The 13,044-nt window shown below is 36.3% G+C and overlaps 1 protein-coding gene across 1 annotated transcript in view; it reads left to right on the forward strand.

Annotated features, from left to right (window-relative positions):
- The first annotated feature begins 2,139 nt into the window (after nt 1–2,139).
- LOC127643218 (SET-binding protein-like) overlaps nt 2,140–13,044 on the forward strand; it is a 114,112-nt gene continuing 103,207 nt past the window's right edge. Inside the window, exon 1 of the mRNA XM_052125857.1 lies at nt 2,140–2,645. The gene's annotated coding sequence lies outside the window, so the exon portion shown is untranslated. The remainder of the gene's footprint in view (nt 2,646–13,044) is intronic.

Raw genomic sequence — 13,044 nt, forward strand, 5'->3', positions numbered from 1 at the left:
TGAATCTCCTTGAATAATTGGCAGCATCATTGATTTTCAAGGTTGACCCATGAGAAATATTTACTAACACAGTCAAGACATTGATTGACTGTCGAGGGAGCAGATGCTGACCACTATATTGGAAAGGTTTCAGAGTGTCATCACATTCTCCCTCAATCAATGCCCAGCTCAGATATAAACACTCATCCTGTCTAATAAGGTAAATAATGTGGGGATAAGCGACGACAGTTTAGCATTAAACATGCTTTTTATAAATCACACAGTCTCACTATTTACAGTATTTATTTACTACCAGATACTTTTGTATGTCAGTTGGCGAGCTGAGCAAACAAAACAATACTACGAATATTCAAGAGGCCAATAAAGTCATACCAGTTCACTTTGAGAAAGAAGCTTAATATAGGGTAAATTACCACAAATTAAATTGTTTTCATGAAACTACATCACATCATATGGAAAATGAAATGTGTGTACCTGAGCTACTTTATCCAAAACTATTAGGATTGCATAGATATAAATAACTGTGCCCAATGATGACACTAATATACACAAGTTAATAATACACATAATACACTGGACAGATATTGAAAATCAGTTAAGCATTATTTTAATAAGCATTAAGTAAACAGGTGATTCTCACAAAACATTGTCAAAAACAAAAATGTCCTGGTCCTATTTGACTCCAAAATTGAGAGAAATTATATATTGCATATAGAGAATGAATCCTATCTTTAGGGCCTTTAAGATTTTTTTCATTGTGACATTATTGGCATGACAGCTATGCACATTTTACCCCCCAATTATAATTATCGCAACATGTAAAAGATGGTCATTATAATATTCCCCTAACTACAATGAGACAAAATTATGTTTTTTAAATTGTAGCATCATAGCAGTACTCCCTGGGTAGGCCAATTGCTTTTCATTTGAGCTGATTTGAATAATAATAAAACAAACATTGTAAAACAGCATTTTTTGACACGACTCTGACTCTATGTGTTACGGTAATGAGAATTAACCCTTAACCGTATCCGTCAGGTACTTAGTGACCCTACTTTGTATCCCTCAACCCTATAAATAGTGTAACACAAAAAATGCCAAATTTGCAACAAAAAATAATAATTATAAAATAATAATAATATATATATATATATATATATATATATATATATATATATATATATATATATATATATATATATATATAAAACTGCTTAATTACCAAAAGTGTATAGGGTCATTAGAGACCTTAGGTATGCAATAGTGCCGCTTTTTTAGGCACTTCCATAAATCATATTTTTATGATATTTTAGATATTTCATATCTATATAAGTTTAATTTCAGAGGATATATATTTATTTGATTATGACAAAACTATGGAGTACTATACTCATACAAATGTATACTATATCATGTTGATTTTTTGTGCAATGTTGGTGAATCTTCAGGATTCCATATGGGTGTACACACAAATTATACATGCAATTTCTTACTCAAGGTGGTGCTGGTGTTTCAGTGATTGACTTGATTTACATTTGACATTGTTACTTGACGAAGAAGCACCATGAAAGCCAACTATAGCAAGTACAACACATGAACAGTATAAGATTTGGCTATTGTCATTTGGGTGTACTACTGAAATTATGTAATTTGTGTTAATAATGAAAGAGTGTCTATTTAGACTCAATAAGTGCCTGATAAAATGCACGTGTAGCTTTTGTGTATCTTAGGTGTTATATGTAGCTCGATACGTGTTTGACTGCCAGTTGCGTCTCATGAAATTTCCTGATTTGCTGATCTCTTTGATATAAGAATATTTGTTTCTATTATTTTTAAATCGTATTGAAAATTATTTGAACATTTTACACTATCTGGGCAATTTGTAGATTCACTGTGATATATACAAGTCCAGTATGCTAAACATCTGAGTATGCAGACAGACAGACAGACAGACAGACAGACAGACAGACAGACAGACGGACGGACGGACGGATGGATGGATGACTGACTGACAGATGTTGTTAAAAAGTGTTGTGCGCTACATTTGGCAGGCAGAGGGCGCCGGTGAGCAGTCAGTGCATTTGGTGAGAGCAGGGCTGACTGATCAATATCAAAAACTACTGCGGGAGTCCAGGAGGACTCACATCACACTCGTGATAGTCCGGTCAAACACGTCCAGAAACGGGAACGACAGCATCCATAAAGCCCTGGAAATTTGCCTTGCGTGGCCGCTCGGAGCCTGTCACCTAAAGCAGGACTTTGGATATTATCAAGGATCGCAAGAGAAGATTTGTTTTCTCCGCAGTGGGAAGGCTTGATCCACCCCCGAGCCTGATGATTTGAAGGGAATTCAATGCAGTGAGGCTGTACTGTACTGTAGCCCCACAGGTCACCATATTCCTGCTTTAATCCGCATTTCATCAGAATTTGCTCGCGCGCGTCTACACTCGCCGATTACAAATCAGTCTTTCTTTACGTGTGTTTCTCTTTTAAACAAATCTAACCCGAGATTTCAACTGACGCCATTTTAACGCTATAAACGCCGTTTGGTTGAGTTTGAGGGATTGTAAAGTGCTTGTCATGATCTCGATGTAAGTGGATGGATTTACTCTCGTAGACTTCAGTAGCAGCAGCTTCAGAAATGGGTGAGTTCACGTTCGCGCTCCTTCAACGAGCAGTCTCTAGTCAGCATTTACCAAGCATAACATTTGATTTCATCAAAGCATGTCGTTTTCAATATATTGTATTTACGTATGGTGTTGAAGCTCCTGCTGTAATGGAACTGAAAATATTAAGGAGATAGGGTTGTTTTGGATTTAAAAATACTACTGGAGCCCTTTTTGGTGAAGAACTTAAAAACTGCAAAGCTCCATCTTTTACCAAAGCAAAAAGTGGACTAACGCCAATCTGCATTTGAACATCAGAGTCTTATATTTTATAAACCTTACAGTCATTATGTTTGCCAATAACAGATGTGTAGTTTCATACCGAAGGTGGATGTTTATGTAACTCACCATGTGGGACACCAGCATTTGCTATATCTATATGTATATGTATTGCAATATTAAAGCTTAATTTACTATAATCGTGACCATGCATCAGTTTCCCGCTGACAGAGAGTAGGCGTGTATTTGCACTGTCAAGCGCCTATAGTAATTTCCACTGTAAGACGCTTACCATGTCATGTGTGTTCTTACTCATTGCTGAATGGCTGTGTCTCAAAACCTGGTTTGTTGCCCACTTAGACAGCATTTTTGGGCATCATACGCACGTTCTAACGTTGCGTTCTGTGATGACGTTAAGGCTGTCAGGTAGGCAGCTCGTTGGGTTTTCAGACACAAAAATAATCTTGTGTAATGGGTAGCAAATGCGTATAAAATGTTTGCCGTCTTCTGCTTGTTTCCATTCAAATGGCCTTTTATCGGTACAAATGGTGTGCGTTATGACGTCATGCTTAAACCACACTTTGTCGCATAAGTTTTGGTTTATAGCAAAAGAAATCTGCCCTTAAGACTTTTCCATAAAAGGGAACAGTTGCCCCTCTGATAGGACTGTAATATTGGTCCTGATGTTGCTTTTTGCCACTGGTTCCGACCGAAAGTGAGTCGTCATGGCCCTGTTCCAGCTGGCAACCTGTACCAAGTAGTGGGGGAAACTTTAGGTCTTAGTATAAGGAGCATCCATCCATGTGTATATTCTGTGTGCACAGCTATTAGGCTAAACAAAAATGGATGCAGCGTAATATCAGTGTTTACATATTCATTCCTGATTAGGGCTGCAAATAATGTTTATTATGACAATCGATTAATCTAACGATTATTTGAACGATAATTCAGCGATTATTACAATGATTAATCATTAGCTCATAACTGATTATACAGCTTGTACCCTGACTTAAAGGGTGTATTATTTGTGCTTACTAACCATAAAGAGAAAAAAAAAATCATCTTTTAAAAATGCCTCTAAATGACATTACTGAATTAAACTTAATAAAAAGTATTCTTCACTTTAATTCAGTGAAAGATATTCACTGCAAAAAATCCCATTTGTCTTGTTTTCCAAAGGTCTAATAATCCTTTAAAAAAAGATGCATTCACCTGAGACGCAGCATTTAAGATTTTTAGACTTAAAGAAAATGTGTCTTAAAAATAAGTGTATTTTGAATATCAGTGTATTTTTTTCACTGATTCACAGGAAAAACCCAGACCTTACTTCTTAAATGCAGTTACATGTATATTTAATGCGTTATAGCTGTATTAAAGTTAAAATAATATGGAAGCAGATCATGTAAATAACTACAAACTCCGAAATTGTCATTTTCCTGTGCAGTCAGCACCTCTTTTATGAGTTGCACGAATGCCCCAACCTAAGGGGAAGAGATTGAAACTGCATCCGGCTGATGCACACTCTGTCGTGGAGATGCTCATCCCTCGAGTGCACATGCTTAATGCAGCTAGATTATAACATGATGGCTCATGACTTATTGAATCATGATATGTGTCACTGGGCATAAAGAAAATAGAGAGTTTGTTTTTTTGTGAGTTTAAGATGGATTGAAGTGAACAGAAAGGTGAGAGAGTCTTCGCCCCATTATACACTGCAACAAAATATGTTTTTGATTTGTTTTTGTTTTGGCTTGTTTTCCAATATAAATATGTAAAACTCTTTTAAAACAACTTACATTTTTTAGAAACTATACTGCAGTAGAAAAAATTGTTATCTGAGAATGTTGAATATAATATTAAAAATACAAATATTTGCAAATATCTAAAAATCCTTTAACAAAAAAGATTAATTCAACTGAGAAGCAGCATGTAAGATATTCAGACTTACTTTTAGAGAATAGATCTTGAATATAAGTATATTTTGTCTTTACTGCACTCGCAGAAGTATAACCAAGTGAAAAAAATACACTGATATACAAAATACACTTATTTTTAAGATACATTTTCTTAAAGCAAGTCTATATATCTTATATGTTGCTTCTCAAGTAAATGTATCTTGTTGAGTACTTTTAGACATTTGTAAATGCAAAACAAGACAAAAACACTTGATAACAATGGGATGTTTTTATTTCTTTACTGAATTAAACTGATAGAAAGTATTTTTTTCCCTTTAATTCAATGAATGTCATTTAGAGGTATTTTTAAAAGATTATCTTTTTCCTCTTTATTGTTAGTAAGCACGTTTAACACAGTTTATGCGCTAGAGTAAAATGGAAAAATATTATGACGACACTTGTGAAATTCTAGCGATAATTTGCGTTTCCATCAGCTATATCGGTAAACTTTTTAATGCATTACACCATTTGCCGCAAAAAACCCTGGATGGAAATGTAGTTAATGATAAAACTGTTGTTGACCTAAGTACTTGGTTTCCTATCAGGTGTGTCATTAGTCTTTTCATCTTGTGTATGCCAGATACAATGTCACATTCACCTTTGTTGACATTTACTAAGATCAGATAAATCATATTGTTTAAGAGGGAAATCAGTTTACGTAGCCTGTAAGTTTAGAGTCCTGCACTAATTCCAGAAAGGGGAGGAGTTATGGCAAGGTGTTGCTATTCTAGGTGGTTGTCTCAGTATCTTTCTCTTGAAACTAATGTTTTGCATGCTTGTGCATTTTGTTTTTACAAGCCTATAGTTACTGCAAGCATACTTTGCAAGTGTGAAAGAATGAACAACTGAATAGTTAACAAAGTGACTGACTATCTTTGCACTATCCCATGAACTAGGGGTAGTAATTCTTTCAGATGCACGTTTGGCATTTAATTAGATGGAAATCACACAAATGCATAACAACTTCTCCTTTAGTTGCACCAAGGTTTGGTCAATGGCCCTGGTTAAACCTATACCCTCATTGGGGCCTTATGTCATGGATGAACATTTTATGTCATATGGTTGGAAATGAAGACTAGTTAGTAGGTTAATAAGTGCTGGGATAATATGAGAAATTAGAAAGTTTGTATGAGTAAGTACTTATGTAACATTTTGTTTATGTATTTTATGCATAAGCAGTTGAAACTGTCTTGATTTGAGAGCTGTGGTTCTGGCTATGACTTTATTGGTGTTTTAAAATGGAAGAACTGTTAGTAACTTTTCATAATTTAGTAGAAAGCCACTGGAAAAACCCAGGTCAGATGAGGAGACCAATCGCATTTATCATCAAAACATAAACATATCTACTACTTGTGGAGTGTTTGCCCACAAAAAGATTCCTTAAAACCTATTATATACATATATAGAGTATAGGATAACACAAAAGAACAGTATTTGAGCAAAGGATAAATCCAAAGTGATGTTTATGTATGTGAATAGATATCCCTCTGTTTCTGGCTATGGCTAGTTGCACTGGAGGACAGCCAAGTCCTGACAGGAGACAAAGTAAAGAGGGAGATATCCAAGGACATATCTAATTTTTGGCAGCCGATCCAAACCAAATAGCAGAACAAGAACACCTTTTGGCAGCATGCTATAAAGGGGGAGGTGGAGGGCCATTTAATTTTTTGACTACAGCCATTTTGTTTTCTCTGTGTTTGAAATTCCTATCTCTCCTCAGTTTAGAATTTACATTTTGGCAGTTATCATTTGCTTTTGTCATAGAAGAAAACAAGACAAGCATAGTTAGTCTTCTGCAATTTCAAGTGAGAAAGACTGCACAAAGTGTATGTGATCTTATCCAGCAAAATGTTTTTGTTACTCTGGAGGGCCAGCACCATTGATTTTGATGACTGATTACTTGCCGCTAATCAGTGGTCAAATTCAGAGTGGATTGTACTGCCAGCTCTAATCTGCCTTTTTGAGCTCAGGTTGATTCATAAATTAGATAAATTAACCTTATCTATCACAGCTATTGAAACCATTAAGAACATATTTTTTCTTATAGTGTGCTATGCTTTAAATAAATGGGAAGCCAGCAACTGAATGCTTGTATCCTGGGCTGCACGAATTGGTCCAAAAGTCATGTTTTCCCACATTTTGCGATTGCTATTTAAACTGCAAAACATTTGACATTTTATTTTGTTGCTGCCTGGATATCAAAACTAAAAGCACAAATGGCAAAAGAATCACAATGTAACAGCAGTTTTCAAGGTACATGAAAACTACTTAGCAGGCAATACTACAGTTTTGAAGAATTCCACATTCCAACAAATCAGTGTTGCGTCTTCTCTTTGACCAGTTTGTCCAGCACCACTGGATAGAATTTTATTTGATTAATTGTGTGTATTTTGTTTTTGTAATTTTTTTCAAAGCCTAAGTGTGTATTATATGTGCAGATAGTTCCATCACAAACTCATGCTATTGGTTGAGCCAGTGTTGCTGTTTCAGGCTTGTCGGGATGCTCAAATATACAGTTTGATAGCGCCACTAAGTGTTCATTGTTTTTTTTTTTCAGGGAAATCGACCTATGAATGTCTATTTATTTATAGCTTTCTCTCTGCATATTAATCTGGGATAAGTGAATGTATTTTAACCAGGGACTAAATATGGTTCAAGGAACGAAAACAGAAACAGAAAATGAACAAAATATTTAACAGAATGTAACCGAAAACTTGAACAAAGTGATTTTCAATTGCTCTGGAGTTAAAACGTATTAAATTTTAAATGCTGGTAACCGGTTATAACCGGTTAATTTTGTTCAGATAATTTTTTTCATGAAGTCAAGGTTTCTATCACAGAAGATGTTTGGTTCTACACCACTTCATGTTGCCCCAAAAAATGTAACGTGGTTTGATCCTGAAGGAAACTGCTGCATCACAAATGTTTTTGTCTAATTGCCTGTTGTGGATGAATCTTTTTAACAACTATGTTTAAATACTACATATACTGTACAAGCACAGCTAATCCAGATACAATGAAAACATTATTAGAGGTAAAAAGGACATGTCTCAGTTCCATTCTTCACTGAATTATTGTTAGATATGATGCATTAATACAGATTTGATGCTGCCGGGTTTTGACTCCAAAGCAAATCTGTAAATAAAATTCCACATAACTGTTAATTAATTGCTAGTTATGATTTCTATGCAGATAATTCCACCACACAGGAAAGCTCAGAAAAAACTGAAATGAAAAACTATTTTGTTTTTAAGTCCCTGATTTTAACCAGGGCTGGGAAATGTAACACAATTTCAATATTTTTTAATGCATAAACAACAACAACAACAACAACAACAACAAAAAAAAAAAAAAAAACAATTACGCTATTAAAGCAGTTAATGCATCTGTTTTTGTTTTGTTTTGTTTTTTTTAACTTCCTTTGACTTCGTGATAGGAGAAAGGTGTCCCAAGTTGCTGGAACAAACCCAGGCAATTTTTACAAATGACCACACTTCACTAATGTTTTTCCCCAATTTCAGTGGCTAACATTGGCATCTATGAATTTTCAGGAGGTACTCGCTTAAGTTAAGTACACATCCTTGCACAGAAATGGATTGTGTGAAGCAGTGCATGCTTATTCATTAATTCAGCTAATGGATTCTAAAGAAGCCAATGCAAACAAGGCAAACATGCCTTCCATTCTCTTTAGCAACTTGTCTCATTAGTGATGTCTGTTACGGCAGCTCTGTTATTCAAGAAACAAGATTTCCTTACTAAAATCAAAGTCATGGTCAGCCTGCCACTGTGCATGCCTTTGTGCTGCTGTGATTTTGTCTGGTCAATGGAAAATAAATCATGATTGTTAGACAGCACACACATTATTTGTTTTAATTCCGCTTCAGTCAGCCTCATACAACCAGTGTCTGTATATTTTTGTCTCACCACTGACTTAGAATATACTTTGTATAGCTGCCCAAAGCTACGGCACATAGGGTGCGTAATTGAGCTGTCATGACCATTGATGTCTGCCTTGGAACAAATATGGCTAGGATTGTGAAGTTTTCTTTTGTGCGTAGGACTGCTAGGCATGTGTTGACAGTGCCTCACATGTGGGGCCTTTTGATGGTAGTCACTTTATACACCTTATTTAATCCATGGATGAAAATAACACTGAGAGGGATAAAAGTAAAGTTTGTTCAATGTGCTCTGTTGTGTACGTTGAAATCAATCCCACTCTTCATAACTGTATATTAAACATCAAATATGTTGTGATTCCCTATTATTGTGCTGTGTCACACTGCAGTTTCACTTTCAGTGTGAACAGATAAATTGCTTGTCGCAGGAAACTTGTATGCTGAAAATTGTGCATTAGGATACGTTGTAAGATATGACTTAGGACTTTAAGACAATATGACATATTGAATGGACTGTACTTCTATCTCTCACAGCCTTTTTTTCATTGACTTCCAATTAGGGCTGTCGAGTTAACACATTAATTCAGTGCGTAGCCAAGATCGCTTTTGCACTGATGTTCTTGGCCAAATTGAGAATAGATACCAAGGATTGCTGCAAAATATTTACATTCCCACTGCAAGTAATGTCCTTCATAAAGTCAATGGAATGAGTAAGTTATTTTGTGATACTGTCTATGCAGTCAAGTGGACCTACATCAATGAACATTCACTTGTTTGTCCAAGGAACTGAGCGCCTTTGTTTTTTATTGAGCTTAGCGGCTGGAGTATGATTTGTGGAGTAACACTCCTTCGGAACAGTTTGTGGATGAATCTGCACATTATTTGTTCTTATGCCTCCTATTGGTTGGAGTTTGTTTTCTAGAATATTTCTTGCCATTATTGGAGTGATTAAGGTACTTGTTACTGTCATGTATCAGCCGAGTGGACCTCACTGACTGAACATTCACTTGATTGTCCGAGGAAACTGAGCACCTTTTTTTGTTTCTTTTTGTGCTGGTTCCGCCTATTGGCTGGAGTTTTAGTAGAGGAACACACCTTCAGAACAGTTGTGGATCTACACATCTTTGTGTTTATTATTAGCTATTAAGTCTACTATTATTCACATTTCACATTCTTAAAATATTGACCCTAACTGACCTAAGATAGGGAATATTTGATTGAATTATTAAATTTCAGGAATTGTGAAAAACAGGAGTTTAAATGTATTTGGCTAAGGTGTATGTAAATTTCTGTCTTCAGCTGTACATAGTTTACAAATTTTAAACCATGACTTGCACTGCACACAAGTAACTAATACTGGCATTATATTCATGCTGTCTAGCCTGAGGGAAACTGGCCCCTACAGTGAGCCTGGCTCCCTCTCAAGGGACTCGAGCTGCGTAATTGCTATGTGGTTATGCCTTGAGTTTAACATGGTCTGAAGCTCTTATAAAATCACGCCAATTTATTTGGCTAATGGTGCTTGGCGACGCCACCATGGAGCTATGTCACAAGCTCCATAAAGGCACACCATTCCCGTTATACCAACGACTCACGTCGAAGCAAGTTAGTGTACAGCGTGAGATGAAGATCCAGTTCACTGCCCTGCCGGTACAGTGCTGGAATTTTTAAGTTTTGGGGCTGGGTTTGCCTAAGTCTATATTGCCACTATAGCGGCTGAGCAAGTGCTTATTAATCGAGTCATTGTCGGTGGACATTCTCTTGTCTCTTGTTTTATGCATGGCGTACATAGGCTTTGACCTTTTTTCCTGTCCGCGTTCCCTTAGGGGATTTATCTGTTGTTTATGAGGCGCTCTCGGGAGCCTTGTTTGAGCCCCTGGCAACAGTTGCTGATAAGTTTCTGACTTTCAGAATGGCCCTGCTGGTGACATTGGCATCGCTTAAGAGGGTTGGTGATTTGCTTGCCCTGTCGGTCAATCCCTTATGTATGGATTTTATGGCAGGGTATTCAAGGGTGGTGTTAATACCTCGCTTGGGCTATTTGCCCAAGGTTGTGTCTACATCCTTTCGCTTGCAGACTATTCATTTTCAGGCTTTCTGTCCTCACTCATTTGAGTCTGAAGAGCATGAAAGGTTACATATGCTTTGCCTAGTTAAGGCGCTGCAAGTTTATTTTGACTGTTCTAGCCGGTGGGACAAGACAAAGCAGTTGTTTGTCTGCTTTGGTGGCCGCAACAGAGGTGTTTCATTGGCTTTGGCGTGCTTACGAAGCACACGGTTTATCTTCGCCTTCGGATATTCAAGCCCATTCTACAAGGAGCATTGCTTCCTCATGGTCTTTGGCTAGAGGTGCATCATTGGAAGACATTTGTATGGAGGCAGGAAATCAGACGCGAATGCACGAAGCGAGAGCCTTTATGGTGCTCGTGTAGTAGCTCCCTGGTGGCTTTGCTAAGCTCCATCAGCCAATAAATTGGTGTGATTGTATAAGGGCTTCAGACCATGTGACACTCAGGGCATGTCCCCATAGCGATTATGCAGCATCTGGTTAGCTCTCAGGCAACCAGGGTTATGCTTCACGTAACCAAGACATTTTCCCAAGGTTATTTTTTCCATCAACCAACATCTTATGGAGTTTTGTGTTTCTTGCCACATTAAGCGTACAGCTCTAAGAGCACACGCTTAATGTGCTCTTAGAGATCAGTTTTTGTTCTTAGGAGCTAGGACCATCCTGAGCCGAGATATTGAGGTTTCTTTAAATTGCAACACAAAGATGTGTTAATTTGTGATTTTGTGCATGATGCAATAAAAAAAATAAAATAACATCCCTGAATCGCCGATCACAGATTTTAGATGAAGATCGGCCTATTTAAATAGGTGGATGATAGATCTGTGCATCCCTAGAATCCATATAAATCTTTCTCAGGACTCTGTGACTGCCATCAGACTATATCAAACTCTGTATTCTGCCAACAATGTTGTGCAAAGATGTTCTGGTCAAAGAGGTTGTGAATACATCATGAGGGCTGTAACTGTCAATAGTTTCCTTTCTTCCCAGTTATGATGCCCCTATAAATAGTGCAATAAGACACAAACTGAATACAGCAAATTTGGCTGCTGGAAATAGGATTAGGGCTTTTTACACAAACCCTGGTTCAACATCTTTTTATACTTTCACTTAAGACCAATTATAACACTGTCATTCATGTCTCAGATGTGAATTAAAACGTGAAGCTGCTTTGTGTGTTTTTTTTAAATGATCTAATTCAATATGGCTTCAAAATGAATGTTTGAGACATAACTGTTTGTAATTTATGTTGTAGAGCAAAACATCCATGTATCGTCAAATAGTGTTGTTAACCACAGACCCTCATATAAAAAGATACATACACTCATATAAAAAGATACATGGTAGTCTAATAAAATTAATAATTTACATACTGTACATATATTTATACTAAAACACATTTTAATGAACAGGTTTTGCAAACGCTACAACTTCAATCATTTATTTTTTGGAACCCAGTTGAATATTATAGTTATTGTGGGACCCAGTCAAATGTATTATTATAATAATATAATACTGAATAAGTATACTATTATTTGAAGAGTTAAGATTTGTTTTATTCTATAGTAATATATTTGTCATGTTTATATCACCTGAAGCTTTTTTTTTTTCTGCTGAAAGTGCAGTGTGTATTTGACAGTTTAATGTTCCTCATTCCAAATCTGGTGAAACACTGTCATCTATATTTCTTTTATACTGTGTTGCTTTTTAAGATTCGTATAATAACATGTAGCAGTTGCAAATGTTTAGAATTGCATACATGTGTGAAGACAAGTTTGAATGTGTAACTAAACATGCACTTCTGTCTGGAACCGGACCATGGATTGCTTATTTTGACTGCTGATGCTATAGCACACGATGCTGAATGTTGTTAAACTCACCTCTGAGTTTTGTGCACAGACCGCTCGAATGTTTAAACTGTGACAAGATTTTTCAAAATCAGATAAAAGGGATTGGTGGACCATATCTAATCAACCACTGAAAATAAAGAAGATTATTAAATAAATAAATAAATAGATTATATCATACCGGGAGACTCTGAACAGTGGTGGTATGCAAGAAAAAGTGCTTCTACTCTGTAGACTTGAATATAGAAGTGCAGCGAGTACCCGTTAAATTCAATTATATTGTGCATATATATTGCCAAGCCCTACTCAGTGCTTACCTCTTTAAATATTTGCAGAGTTGTTGTATAGTCACAGAATTATTAGCTTAATGCGGGTTAGTTATAGCGTCTGAGG

The sequence above is a fragment of the Xyrauchen texanus genome, chromosome 4 (assembly GCF_025860055.1).
Source record: "Xyrauchen texanus isolate HMW12.3.18 chromosome 4, RBS_HiC_50CHRs, whole genome shotgun sequence".
Taxonomy (NCBI): domain Eukaryota; kingdom Metazoa; phylum Chordata; class Actinopteri; order Cypriniformes; family Catostomidae; genus Xyrauchen; species Xyrauchen texanus.